Raw genomic sequence first — 13,098 nt, 5'->3', positions numbered from 1 at the left:
TGCAATATATTGATTAAAATGGGGACGATATCACTGTATGGGGCAATGGCCGTTGCAAATTGTGTGCAAGTATGGGTTTAATCCTCTGAGAATCTAAAAATACCTAATTTGGGAGACACAGTTATATAGGGCCTAATCAAAACCTGCGAGCCCTACATAGATAATTTTTGGCAGGAAGACTTGATACACACTTAGAGCGCAATTATGTTGAAAAACTTGCCCAAAATACGTGAGCCGACACAGATTCCGATATTGAGCCTAGCGTAACGTCTATATATTTTTGTTGATATCGTCTATCTATTTTCTTGATAGATTTAGATATAGCTGCCATATATAATTTCGACCGCTTTCATCTAAATAGTGCACCAAATCCCCTTACTTTTGTACGATTGACATGCAATGCTCTTGTAAATACCCAAAGTGGTATAGGTTATCGCTGTTCGTTATTTACTGGTTTAAAATTTATTTTCTTGTATTTCACATCGATCACCATTCTGGAACTCTAACACTTGCAGTTCATTGCCAAATCTTACAAATGATAGCCTTCATCAGGAATATCATCATCATGTGCTCGTATGCAGATTGTAAGTTGATATACGTTAACCTTTTGACATTCGATTCGACGAAAAAAAAACATTATCAGTCATTCAATTAAACAAATAGTTGTTGCTTTTGTTGGTAAGCGATCTTAATAGCAAAATACTCAAATATTGTAAACTGTCTACCGGTTTTTTTTCTTCTTGTTGGCTGTTGATATGTTATTAATCTTTAGACATCTGAAGAGATTATTAAAACCGTTAAAGGTTAATAATTTTGAAATTAATCAAAAAGAATAACAAATATTATGAAATATGTTTTTTAAATTAAATACAAGACATTTTTTTCAAGCTCCATAATAAATGACATAATTCTTTAATAAGATATTTCCATCAACATTGCAACAAAACGCTGTTCGTTGGCAACTGGCAGCAACAACAACACCTTAATTACCACCGAAACCAAATCACGTACAGGTTGTATTTTTCAAATAAAAACCGAAATGCAACATTATTTATCTTAATTTTATGTGAGCAGTTCTTATAAATTACGAACTATGTTTATTATTCTGGAAGAAGATGTTTGGGTTTTGGGTAATTCCATGGCCGCCACTGCTAACCAAAAGCATTGATAACAAAGAATACGCCTTTGCGCCAAACACCATGGCAGCGTACAACTTCTCACATTAATCAGTTGTCATAAAATTGAAATTGATGTGTGTTCGACAAAAAAGCGAAAAAATCTGGCCGAAAGCAACAACAAATATTTGCAAAATATCTAGAAGAAAAATCATCGCACATATAAACCAGATTTATTTTCTTAGACAAAGAATTGCCAATTGGCTGATTAATTAAAAAAAATCATAACCGAACAAAATTTTTAACAGACAGAAATAATAAGATGATTGAATATTGTGTTGTGATACTCTATAATATGCAGTATAGACATATTTTCAAAGTGGTCGAGATTTAAAAAAAAAGTGAATATTAGATACAAAAGCCGATCGCTCACCGAAAAAAATTACAATACCGACCAATAGGGCATTACCAAAATATAACCAGATATGACTCTAAGCTGTATTTCGCGATATCGTAATAATGCCCATTTTTGAAATCACGAAATATTTGGCCGTTTTTAAGATCGGCATGGACCCATATAAAGAAATTTTTCTGGAAAATTTTGGGGTATGCGCCGATATTTTGAAATAGTTTCCATACAAAGGTTTGGGCCAATTTTTAAAATTTTAATCATATTTAAATGCATCTACATTGTCGACATAACCTTCAAATAAAAGGCGAATACTTAAACTTCAAGATAAAAAGCGACAAAAATAAGTGGCTACCTGTGTAACCCTCATATTCCGCCCTTCATATTCCGCCTACGTCTCGATCAAGAAGACGAGAACTTCCGTAATTTTTGGGAATCCCAACCAGGGAGCTACGCATTTCCAAATTATATAACAATGCTCAATATTAACACAACAGTACCCTACATATGGGGACTACCCAAAATAGTAGATAATTTTTCTTCGGAAGATTTTTTAAAATACCAAATTATAGCTGATTAGGCTGCAAAAAGTGGGGGCCTTCCTAGGAGTAGTAACAATGTATTTACAAAATTTCAAAACTCTATCTTAATTATGGTGAGCTCTATCGCGATTTCAACAGATAGATGGACAATGTCAAATCGACATAGAATTTTATTATGATCAAGAACGTATATACATTATGGGGTCCGAAGTGAATATTTGAATGACAAAATGATCGGTTTCGGAAAAATTTATTATTTGTGTTATCTTTAAGTGACGGCAGGGGTGCTACTATAGAGGCGTTTTTCTCGAAACACGGTTTTAGCGAATGGCGGGCATATTAACTCAAAACCCAATAATTCAATCCTTCCCGATGTTAATAATCCTGGTTCATCCCAGGGCCAAACATTTTTTCATTTCATTTCAAATCATGAGGTGTGCTAATTTTAGTGAAAATCGGTTCAGATTTTCGTTTAGGAATTCCCAAACAGTCGGTGTTATCATTATATCAAGTTCTATGCCTAAATCCTAAATCCATTTAGGCCCCTCCATACCTACCTATTTTCGGTATTTTTAATATTTAGCGTGAAGAAAGGTATTCTGATGCAAAAATGTTTGGTTCCCAATTGAGCTATATAAGTCCTCAATATATTTCATTCTCGAACGTGGCGTTCTTGTTTTTATCTCGATATTCTCCGAAGGTAGAATGAATAGAACATATGACCAAAATCGGCATAGAATTCCACACTTTCGAGTCTAGAATATCCTCCCTACTATGGAGGAATACGACTATATGCGGATATATGGGAACCAGGGATGGTCCGTGTGACGAATTTTTAGGTTTTCGACTGTCAAAAAATGTAAACGTCGAAAACGTCATATACCTGTATAAAATGTAATAAATGTAGTAAACGTCATTTATTTCAATATTATCAGCATATAAAGTTATTTTCAAGAATATATATTATTTTTATTAACTCAAAACCCAATAATTCAATCCTTCCCGATGTTAATAATCCTGGTTCATCCCAGGGCCAAACATTTTTTCATTTCATTTCAAATCATGAGGTGTGCTAATTTTAGTGAAAATCGGTTCAGATTTTCGTTTAGGAATTCCCAAACAGTCGGTGTTATCATTATATCAAGTTCTATGCCTAAATCCTAAATCCATTTAGGCCCCTCCATACCTACCTATTTTCGGTATTTTTAATATTTAGCGTGAAGAAAGGTATTCTGATGCAAAAATGTTTGGTTCCCAATTGAGCTATATAAGTCCTCAATATATTTCATTCTCGAACGTGGCGTTCTTGTTTTTATCTCGATATTCTCCGAAGGTAGAATGAATAGAACATATGACCAAAATCGGCATAGAATTCCACACTTTCGAGTCTAGAATATCCTCCCTACTATGGAGGAATACGACTATATGCGGATATATGGGAACCAGGGATGGTCCGTGTGACGAATTTTTAGGTTTTCGACTGTCAAAAAATGTAAACGTCGAAAACGTCATATACCTGTATAAAATGTAATAAATGTAGTAAACGTCATTTATTTCAATATTATCAGCATATAAAGTTATTTTCAAGAATATATATTATTTTTATTAACTCAAAACCCAATAATTCAATCCTTCCCGATGTTAATAATCCTGGTTCATCCCAGGGCCAAACATTTTTTCATTTCATTTCAAATCATGAGGTGTGCTAATTTTAGTGAAAATCGGTTCAGATTTTCGTTTAGGAATTCCCAAACAGTCGGTGTTATCATTATATCAAGTTCTATGCCTAAATCCTAAATCCATTTAGGCCCCTCCATACCTACCTATTTTCGGTATTTTTAATATTTAGCGTGAAGAAAGGTATTCTGATGCAAAAATGTTTGGTTCCCAATTGAGCTATATAAGTCCTCAATATATTTCATTCTCGAACGTGGCGTTCTTGTTTTTATCTCGATATTCTCCGAAGGTAGAATGAATAGAACATATGACCAAAATCGGCATAGAATTCCACACTTTCGAGTCTAGAATATCCTCCCTACTATGGAGGAATACGACTATATGCGGATATATGGGAACCAGGGATGGTCCGTGTGACGAATTTTTAGGTTTTCGACTGTCAAAAAAATGTAAACGTCGAAAACTTCATATACCTGTATAAAATGTAATAAATGTAGTAAACGTCATTTATTTCAATATTATCAGCATATAAAGTTATTTTCAAGAATATATATTATTTTTACATATATCTGACTATTCCTTGCTAGAACTGATAAAAACTTTTAAATTTTTTTGAGAAGAAAATTTTCAAATTTTTTATGGATTTGATAAAGCATGCGTAAGTTCCAAATTGATTAATGGAAATAGCCATTTTGTCAAAAACCTAATGGATTTTGGTAGGTTTCCGACGTTTCTGACGTATGTATTATACGTCGGAAATGTATGTCATTTACGTCACTGTTTCTGACAGGCCATCTCTGATGGTAACTACTTCTAAAAGGGGGTGAATATAAATAATTTTGGGAGGAAGATGTGATTGCATATAGGACTACAAAATTACACCGAATTCAGTTGAAAACGCATTCAAGAACCTTAACACCACACGAAAATTTTACCCCGCTTATATGGGGGCTACCCGAAAAAAATTGACCTATATTTATAATTTGTGATGAGAACTGAAAGAACCAAATTACTGTCAATAAAGCGTGGGTGTACCGTTATTTGGGCGCAACCAGACCCAATAAGAACCCAATGTAACATTTCAGCGCACCCATATAAAGGACTTGCCCTATATTCGGTATTTTGAAGGCTTTAGTCGCATTTTTTACAAGTCATTTAGCAATCCAGGTTCATGGAGGGTGACAAATATTTTTGCAAACAATTTTATATATAGATCGATGTTTTAACATTGCTCACATATGAGTGTCCCCGTCCCCATTTCGATATTTTAAAAGTTTTAGCCGAATTTTTCTTGTTTATTCTAGGAGGGTGAAAAACATTTTTGCAAGTTTTGAAATAGGCCCATTATAAAGTTTCCGGCTCATTTTCGGTATATAGAAAGTTTTTCCCCTGAAGTGTGTGTAATGTCTCATTCCGGGTTTCTGTAGATTGAGAACGATTTTTGTAAGATTAATTCGAAATAGGCACATGGTGTAAAATTGGCGTATATGAAGGACCCCTTGCAATTTTCTGTATATAGAAAATTTTAATTTTAGTTTTTATTATTATTATTTAAATCGACTTTCTTGTTCTTGCTATTTTGTTTGTAACTATTTTCGATAAGGTTAAAATAAAAATCCCTACTGGTTTCTCTTATTTTACCAACAAGTATGGGAACAAGTATTGAACATATAACGAATATCCAACATTATGGAACAGATATTAAACCTCTTTTCAGACATATCGATGGAGGTGCTACAAAAAATATAAATCAATATGCATATATTCCAAATATAGTTGGTGTTGTTTATAATAAAATTCAAAGAAATTCGAATTTCAACATAATCGCATAACACACACACCACAAATGCTGGTCATTTCGATTATGATGATATTTCATATCATTAATGATTGTGCGTGGGGCGTTAATAAAAACAACAACAAAAGTCGGTTATAAACTAATTATACTTTACGTCCGAACAAAACCGGCGCCTAAGGGTCATTGATGTTCTGAATAGAGATGATGGTAATCATCAACAGTGAGGAAGATGATGATGTTGTTGTAAAAATTATTATGACGGTCATGGTGTGAAAGATGATAACATTTGTAATATGTATGTACTCACATAAGATGGGAATGTGTAAGCCGCTATTATTTACCTTTGTTGTTAAAAGTGATGTTTATAAAAATTGAACATTATTTTGGTAGCTTGGCAGACACGCAAAACTAATTTTTTTAAACATGGGTAAGTGTAGACATTTAATGAATGACTTAGAGACCATGGGCCAAGGTATTTCCCGAAATGATATTGGATACAGTGGAACGGGGGAGAAAATGTGGGAGAAAGTAATCAAAATTATTGTTATACATGAATTGAGACTTTGTAGTATTAGGTTGGGGAAAAAGAATATCTAAATCTGAACCGATTTTCACGAAACTTAACACACATCATTATGGATCTAATTCAGTACTTTATTCCAATTTTCATGCAAATCGAATGATATATAAGGACTTTGGTGCACGTTTACCTTAAATCGGACGAAACTATATATGGGAGCTATATCTAAATATGAACCGATTTTTCCCAATTTCAATAGGGTTCGTCCTTGTTTGAAAACAATCGTGGTGAAGCACCTCAAATGGTGGCTAAACCAGGACTAACGTCCAGGAAGGTTCTGCTATGCATTTGGTTGGACTGGAAGTGGATTATTTACTATGAGTTGCTTCTATATCGCCAAAGGCTAAATTCTGAATTCGGAATTTGCCAGAGATGTCATGTTCCACCAGAACAACGCTATCTACGGTGACTCGCCAGAAACTTCGGGAGCTTGGTTCAGAAGTTTTAATGCATCCGCCATACAGTACGGACTTGGCAACAAGCGATTATCATCTTATTATCTCTTGGACCAAAGGTTCCGATAAGTCTGGGTTTTTGAAAATTCGTACTAGAACGGCACGAAAAGTACTAAATGTTATACAATCTGAATTTGGCGAACCGGTGCTGCTAGAGCTCCAAAATATGGATATAGAGTCATTGATGTAGTCTAGGATAGATGTACCAAAGGGTTTTTGGAAATTCTAACTATAAGTATCCGAAAAGTATTAAAATGTACTAAATTTGTTACAACTACGTAGCATATGAACGGATAGTCATTTGAAATGCGAATTAAAATACATGTACTCATGTATACGAAAAGTAGAAACGGTTGATGCTGAACTTTGGAATTAACATTACCTTCAGAGTGTATCGGACACGGATAGCTAGATTGTTGTATGGATGTAGTTTTCATTCATACTTATGGGTACTAAATGGTACTAACTTTGGTACAATTTGGATGAGCCGATAGTGCAATTTCGTAGTATGTGAATAGGATAGTGCTAAAAACTTAAAATTTGAAATGCGAATCACGGTTGAGGTATAGGGTAGATATAAGGAGTTCGTTTTGAAAGCGTGTATTCATGTATACGAAAAGTACTAAACGGTACTGAATTTGGTGCAATTTGAATTTAGAGAAACGGATGATGCTGAAATCCTGAATTTTGAAATTAACATTAACGTCGGAGTGTAGGTAGTTTCAGAAATTTTTACAAATGTGAACTAAATAGTACCAAATGTGTTTTTGGGTGAACAGTTGCAGTGTTGGATTGGTGTATGGATGTAGTTATATTCATACTTATGGGTGCTAATGGTACTAACTTCGGTACAATTTTACTTTTGGATGAACCGATAGTGCAATTTCGTAGCATGTGAATGCATATAGCTAAAAACTTGAAATTTGGAATACGAATCAATGTTGAGATGTAGGATCGATATAAGGAACTAGTTTTGAAAACGTGTACTCATGTACACGAAAAGTACTAAACTGTGCTAAATTTGGTACAATTTGAATTTATAGAAACGGATCATGCTGGATTCTTAAAATTTGAAATAAAAGTTACATTACGTCGGAGTGTAGCGATATAAAGGTAGTTTTAGAAAATTGTACTAATGTGGAAATTACGTTACTATTGGAGTGTAGGATTGTTGTATGGATGTAGTTTTCATTCATACTGATGGGTACTAAATGGTACTAACTTTGGTACAATTTGATTTTTGGGTGAAATTATAGTGCTGAAATCTTAAAAATTTGAGTTAGAATCATTGTTGGGGTGTAGGATTGATCTGTCTGTCCGTCCGCCTATTGAAATCACGATAGAGATCGCAATATCTAAGTTGAAGCTCTGAAATTGCTAATACTTATTAAAAATGACCCAAGTTTTGGGAGGCTACCCATTAATATTCGGTATTTTAAGGACTTGAACACGTACATTATGGCGCATCTATGGAATATTTGAATAATTTTAATTACAAAAAAAAAAGCATGTGCAAATATATTTTCCATTCCACTCCACTGTTCATGAATTTGATCTTGTTTGTCTTGCTTACTATTTATGGCTTGGGCTAGGTTAGTTTTTAATGTTTACCCTACAACAATAGATGCCTATTTTGAAAAAAAAATTGTTTGTTGTGATTTCTTCATATTATTTTTTTTCTTAGTTTGGTGATGATGATTTTTTGAATCAAAAAATAACAAAAAGAAATAATAGCATTGTGAATTTGAAGATTAAATTTAATGACTTAATAATTATGAGAGTATCAGTTCAATATGGAAGCTGTTTTGATAGGCAATTTTGAAGTTTTTATAATTTTCTATTGTATTATAATTTTGTTTTTATATTGAATATTATATGTTTGAAGTAATTAACACCAACTAAAGTGGAAACCTTGAATACAATTTGATTTTTAATTACAGTAAATTAAAAAAAAGAAACAGTTAATCTAATAAAATCAGAAATTATTTGATGTTAATATTTTATACCCATAGGGATCGTTAAATGTGTGGAATTTGACCCATTCTTCTTTTATTATGAACTGTAATTCAAGAACAAGTAGTATTTTTATAAAAGGGGTGGGTTCGGATTAAGAAAGACATCTATAGTTTTTGATCGTAGATACGTAGTTTGTTTGAATCATCATCATAAATCTCGAAATTATATGCTGTTTTCATTGCTGGCGAGTTGTCCTCGTTAACTTATCCGTTCAAAAATTATTTTACAAGACTATGACAACCCTCGACCTTACTTCTAATTTATTAGATCAAGATTTGTATTTTGTGGGGAAATAATGAATTTAATTGCCGATAAATTGAAGAATTACTTGTTTTTCTTCAACATTTCCGTCACACTTCAAGTATTTTTTTCTATAAAATAAATCAAAAATAATTACGCTGCGGACAGGATTCGAACCTGTGCGGGTAGAACCCAATGGATTTCAAGTCCATCTCCTTAACCACTCGGACACCGCAGCTGATGGCTTATGCGTGACAAATCTAAATACGCAGACCCTCATGCGTTTTCTATTTCTCTCTCTCTCTCTCTCTCTCTCTTTAATCTATTCATCCCTTAAAAGTTAACTAAAAATCCATTAATAAGCTAAATTTGTATTCATAAAATGGTGTCATATCCTTGTTAGTGAGACAACGACAATATTACAATCCGTTCCTTAACAAAAGGCCAGCATTAATTTTTTTACATAAAACAATAAATAAATAATAATAAACTAAAATATTAATTTAAATTAAAAGAATTATTCTTAAAAATAATTTTAATACAACAAAACATTGTGCGTCGGCCGGGAATCGAACCCGGATCAACTGCTTGGAAGGCAACTATGCTGACCATTACACCACCGACGCCTATGTGTATATCCCTTTTCAAAATTTAATCAATGTAGGGAATGTGACAGTGGATAGGACTAATAGACCCATATCTCACCAAGGGTTTACGTTCGAACTTAACTGGATTTTGAGTATGCGAAATCGAACAAAATTCTAAATTTAAAGAGGATGCCACAAAAAAATCCTACAGCGATTTTTGTAAACATCCCTAATATTTATTCTTGATTGCACAGACATTGTTTGTGCACCAAGGATGTTTGGTATTGCAAATGGCATATATCGGTCTACATTATGGTGTAGCCCACATATAACGGCACCCCCAAATATTCGATATTTTGGGGATTTTAGACAGGTGTTCCAACCGAATTGGCTGTAATTTGGTTTTTGGTTTCTCATTGAATAACACATATCTGTACTAAAAATTATTAATATTGACCCATATATCGGTACACCCCAATACCCTGTATTTTGGACAGGGTTTCAAACCAAATTGGCTGTAATTTAGTATTTTGTGTTCTCATTGAATAACACATATCTGTACTAAAAACAATTAAAAAAGTGTCAGTCGGTGTTGCCGACAGAGATAAAAAAACTGCAATAAAGTCAAGCGCCATAATTTTTACACTTTTTTTTAAATTTTATTGAATGAAAGCAAAAATGTCGGAAATAGCGTAAAACTTAAGAATAAGTTTAGATTTGTTCGAATTGGTCACCTTCGAAGCGAATTATGGCCTTCAAACGGCCAATGAAATCATCACACGCTGCCCGATTGTTGCTCTGCGGTATTTTGGCGCATTCCCGGCGAAGCGCTTGCTTGAGATGATCGACACTTTGGCATTTTTTTAGTTCCAACCTTCCTTTCCAAAATACTCCAGACACAATAGTCCAACGGATATCAGGAGATTTTGGCGCCTTTGTGCGCTGGAAATGAAGAGAGGAACCTCGTTTTGTAACCATTCTTGGTTGGCGCGTCCACTCAGGATGGTCCTGTTGGAATGTCCAAGATCTGCGGTCAACGGCTTTAATACACCCTCCATAATATTTTCGCGATAATATTCAGCATTTATTCTGATGATATTCGATCAATACGAGCGAAGAGCTACCATCGGCTGTTATGGCGGCCCACACCATCACCATGGCCGGCGCTTGAGTTCTGGTCGCCAACCGAAGGTTCACATTTTCAGCTGACCTCTTTGGCAAGTAAACACGATCAACTTCGGCAGTTCTCCACTTTCGGCCATGCTCTTTAGCTCTTTTCAGTCTATTTTCTTTCTGTTCCATCACGAATAACTTTTTTTTGGAAAATTCTTACCAAAATGCTTTTGTGCGCTTGTGTCACTGGAAAAATTTTAACAGCTTTCGGACGAGTGGTCCCATCTTCGGACTTGATCTAGAGTTGGTAAAGATAACAGGCTTTGAAAAACTTGGTTCAAATGGGACATTCCAATCGCCGGATATTGGATTCATAAATATTAAAAATTTTGACTCTTTGAGGGGGAGAAGGAGTGGACCGATGGGTCCCATCTTCGGACTTGATCTAGGCTTGATAAACATAATATGTTGTATAAAGTTTGATTCAAATCGGACGCTCCATTAGCCTGATATTGAATTTATAAATATTGAAAATGTTGACTCTTTTTTGGGGAGGTACAAGTAGGAGTGGACCAATGGGTCACATCTTCCTACTTGTTCTTGGTTTTGTAAAGATAATAGATTGTACAAAGTTTCGTTAAAATCGAATGGTCCGTTTGCATGTTATTATAAAATTAATTTTTAGAAAATTTTTGACCGTTTTGTGGGGAAGGTACCACAAGGAGTGGACTGATATTCCCCATCTTCGAACTTAAACTATGCTTTGAAGAAATATTAAGATATGCAAAGTTTGAATGAAATCGATTATTGCCTTCGAGAGTTGTTGTGCGCACCAGCCAGACAGACAACGGACGGACGGTATACACGTCCGACTCCAAATTTTCTGAAACGGATTTGGCCCAACGAAATATGTGATTTAAAATCAATATTTCGATGAGGCACATTTTCACCCTATCAAATATATACTCTCATTAGCCATAAGGCTGAGGGTATAATTATTAATATTGACCAAAGTTGCAGGGTAGCGCACATTAAACGGTACCCCCCTATAATATTCGGTATTTTGGATATATTGGACACCCTTTCAACTGAATTGGCTGTAATTTGATATTTTGGGTTCTCATTGAATAACACATATCGGTATAAAAATTATTAGTATTGAACCAAGTTACAGGGTTGCCTCCACACAACAGTACCCCTAAATATTTGACGTTCTAGGGATTTTGGAAACGTTTTTCCACCAAATGGGCTATAATTTGATATTTTGAGTTCTCATTGTATAGCACATATCCGTACCAAACACTATTATAGACCCAAGTTTCAGGGCAGCCCCCATATAACGGTATACCCCAATACTCGGTCTTTTTTGAAGATTTTGGACAGATTTTGCAAACGAATTGGCTGAATTGTTTATTGGTAAATTTACATTCATTTTTCATATTACTGTAACTAACACAACACATGGCCGTACGTCAAACTGTACGGAGTACGTTTATACTGGAAAATGTCGAACTTTCCAATAGAATTGTCAAATGACGTCAGAAGATAATTTGTGTTGTCAATGTGACCAGACATATAAAAGACTATATAAGAATTCGCAAATCGGTCTTAAGTCATGGCAGTTCGCCCTGATTGAATTTTTTTCGTATACCTAAGGTATATTTAATTGTATAGATCACTTTATCCGGTTTTATCCCCTCTTTCGTAATCTGTTGGAATTTCCCGGTAATTATTTTTTGTGTTGAACAGTGTAATTATTGAACTATTAAAAGAAAAAAAAAATTAAAATTATTTTATAACTTCTAACAATACAAAATAAAACCAGTGAGCGGAGCAGTATAGTCGGACGGGGCCGACCATACGATACCCTACACAACTACCACGAACTCTAACTTTCTGAGGATGTTTATTCTGAGTCTGAGTAGTATTTCGTGATATTTGCCCCCTGTTGTCCGATTAGAGGTCAACAACACCTCTTTCTTAATTTTTTCGAATATTCAGTACAGTCCTTCTAATTACTTGTCCAGATTACCTTCACGGTGGGTTGTGTTGTTATTTTCGGATTATACTCTACTCGAAAACACACAAAAAATTATGTTTTCCGTCCATTTCATCCCAAAATTGTATCCTGATCATCACCGAAAATTGTAGACGTTGTTCTTGACTATAACTGGAACTTCATGAAAAATTTCAAAGCCATCAGCGCGATATTTCTCCCTCTAATGTGGTAATGGGTTACTAAATAATATCGGAATACGTAAGCACCTGTAAATATTTGACTGTAACTCCCACATCTGAGTAGATACATCACTATATTTGGTATCAATTTAAATGCCAACCACTCCTTTTGGATATGCTATCAACTCCTGGGGTCTACATCCTCCAGGAGTAAATATGTATGCCAAAGAATACAAATTTTGCCATTTTTCACACAAAAGTCAGTGTCCATTTGACCCGCTAAATATTGACCGATCTTTATCAAAACATGCATGCTTATTCTCTGGCCCGATCCCCTTCTCCATGCAAAATTTCGCGGTGTTTGGGCCATAATTACGGCCTCTGGAGC

General features: G+C 34.5%; 2 non-coding genes across 2 annotated transcripts; both read right to left on the bottom strand.

The window, feature by feature from the left end:
* Window positions 1-8,988: 8,988 nt before the first annotated feature.
* On the bottom strand, window positions 8,989-9,070 carry Trnas-uga (transfer RNA serine (anticodon UGA)). The gene has a single exon. It is a non-coding gene; the product is annotated as a tRNA-Ser (tRNA).
* Window positions 9,071-9,386: 316 nt separating this feature from the next.
* On the bottom strand, window positions 9,387-9,458 carry Trnag-ucc (transfer RNA glycine (anticodon UCC)). Its single transcript has one exon. It is a non-coding gene; the product is annotated as a tRNA-Gly (tRNA).
* Between the last annotated feature and the right edge of the window lie 3,640 nt (window positions 9,459-13,098).

The sequence above is a fragment of the Musca vetustissima genome, unplaced genomic scaffold, assembly GCF_032173495.1.
Source record: "Musca vetustissima isolate MV318-11 ecotype Yass unplaced genomic scaffold, APGP_CSIRO_Mvet_v1 utg24930, whole genome shotgun sequence".
NCBI classification, from domain to species: Eukaryota; Metazoa; Arthropoda; class Insecta; order Diptera; family Muscidae; genus Musca; species Musca vetustissima.
The sequence above is the reverse complement of the archived record's forward strand: the minus strand, read 5'-3'. Positions and strand labels throughout refer to the sequence as shown.